This window comes from Phyllostomus discolor, chromosome 5 (assembly GCF_004126475.2).
Source record: "Phyllostomus discolor isolate MPI-MPIP mPhyDis1 chromosome 5, mPhyDis1.pri.v3, whole genome shotgun sequence".
NCBI classification, from domain to species: Eukaryota; Metazoa; Chordata; class Mammalia; order Chiroptera; family Phyllostomidae; genus Phyllostomus; species Phyllostomus discolor.
Window position 1 is genome coordinate 80,453,551 of NC_040907.2, and position 2,520 is coordinate 80,456,070.

Here is a 2,520-nt window from a genome sequence, read left to right on the forward strand (position 1 = left end):
CTTCCCAGAACAGCATGCAATTTAAAATGTATAAATTGTTTATTTCCAGGATTTTCCATTTAATGTTTTTTACCACATTTGACTGTGGGTAACTAAAATGGGGGAAGTGATGACACTGCAGATAAGGGGGTACTGCTGTACAGAGGATAGAACACAGGGGACAAGGGTGGTATGGAAAACCAGTTAAGAGACCACTGCTATAGTCCAAGCAAGAGATGATGAGAGCTTAAACCAGAGTGGAGATAAGGGCCCAATTTGAGGGCTATTTAGAAGTAAAAATCATTGGACCTCATGACAGATTGAAAATGGGAGAGAAGGAGAGAGGTGTCTAGGATGGCACCTTCATTTCTAGCATGTGTAACTGAAGAAACCATTCACCAAGATGGGAAATACCGAAAGAAGACCAGGTTGGGGTGGGGGGAGGGGAGAATGATGGGTTTGGGTTGAGGCAGGTTGTATTCTGATGCCCTTGAGGAATCCAAGTTGAAATATGCAGAAGGAAGTTGAGCAAGCAAGTGAGAGAAGAGGTCAATATTGGAAGTGAAATCTGGAAGTCATCTGCATGAAGTTAATTAAAGCCATAAGTGTAAGTAGAGAGAGTATAAAGTTAAAAGAGAAAATGAGGTTGGGTAGAGTAGAATATGCCTACAAAGGAGAGAGTATGGTCAGAGAGGTAGGAAGAAAACACAGCAGGACAAAAAGGCTCCCAGCAACCCACTAAAGAACATTTCAGGAAGAATATGATTAATGGTAGAAGGACACTGGAGAGGTAAGGAAAGATAAGACTTGGAAATAGTTCCTTTAAACTGGTTGATACAGAAACTATTGTAATCTTAGGGGAAAATGAATCAAGAATGTTTATGCACAGTTTTCTGGTTTTAAAAAAATTTGGAGAAAAAAATGTATAGCCTGAAAACATTTGTTTCTCCTGAATTTGCTCTTACAGAAAAAAAAATATGTTTTTGTCTTCTAGAATCAATCAGATTGGAGAGTTGTAAGTAATTCAGTGTGTGAAGAGGAGTGAGCTAGAACCAGGAGAGAATAAACAAAGGGTCTCATGGCACTGGACTGTCGGAGCTAGCTCCTTGAAACTTTTACCCTCCGTATTGGTATCCTAGTACTTTTAATTACCATGAACTGGGTAGCTTAAAACAACAGAAATTTATTCTCACAGTTCTGGATGCTAAAAGTCCAAAACCAAGGTATCGACAGCACCATTCTCTTTCCAAAAGTTCTAGAGGGGATCCTTCCTTGCTTCTTCCATCTCCTGGTAGCTCCTGGCATTCCTTGGCTTGTCACCTTATCCAATCTCTGCCTCCATTATCACATGGTCTTCTCTGGGTCTCCTGGGCCTTCTGGTAGTACCAGGAGCTGCATGAACATATTTTGTCTTTGGGTTCCACATCGAGGCCCAGGTTGCCTCTGGCAGATAAAGCTGTGCTGAAGAATGACCCTCTAGTCACAGAAATAAGCAGGTAATTCCCTTGCACCAGGAACTGCCTCAGGCAAACTACTGAAATCTCTTCTGTGTCCAATCAATTCTCCAGTTAGCACAAGGGATAAAGAACAGAGTCAAACAACTTTACCTGGCTTAACCTCCGCCTGGGCTTGAGCCTCAATTTCTTTATTTGGGCAATGGATATGGGTGGGAGGTAAGTGATATAAAAATAGGATTGCAAAAAAAATCAAATTAGTGTATGCTGAATGCCTGGCAGGTATTCAACAAATGCCAATTCTCTCTTCCTGGTAGGTCCCATTTCTGTAACATGAATTCTGGGAATCTCTCATCCTTCTTTCTATCAGAACAAGGGCTTTAAAAAATCATTCTTTGTATGTGTATATGAGGGTAAAATTCTCTTTAGTTAGTCATATGCACTGCCACCTATGAATAAAGCTGGCTGCCACCTATGAATAAAGCTGGCCCAGGTAAGATGTGCTCCTTGACAGTCTCAGGTACAACTACACACTTTATGCTGGCCTCAAGTCTAAAGAAATCCAGGTTCTTGAAACTAAGCAGTATTGGGGAATGGCAAACAGAGTAGCTGGGACTTCTTGCTTCTGGAATCATGGGCATTTACTAAGAATTATCTTTCAACCAAATATTATATGGGACCAGTCTTGTGGATGGAGAATGGGAAAGTTGATAGACTCTGCCACTTACTAGTAGCGTGGCCTTGGGCAAAACTTCTCTAAGTCTCTATTTCTTTACCTGCACTTAGGTAGAAATAATATGTCCTTCAAAGGGCAGTGGTGAGGCCCTGGCTGGGTATCTCAGTGGGTTAGAGCATCATCCCCATATGCCAAAGTTGCAGGTTCAATCCTCCATCAGGACACACACCAAGAATCAACTAATTGGGAGAGGATTGACTGTGGGTTAAGGAGGTAGGCTGAATGGAGAGGGGGAAAGGGGGAAAAAATCGGGACAACCGTAATAGAATAAACAATAAAAAACAAACCAAACAATGAATGCATTAATAAGTAGAACAACAAGTTAATGTTTATGCCCCTTCTTCTCTATCT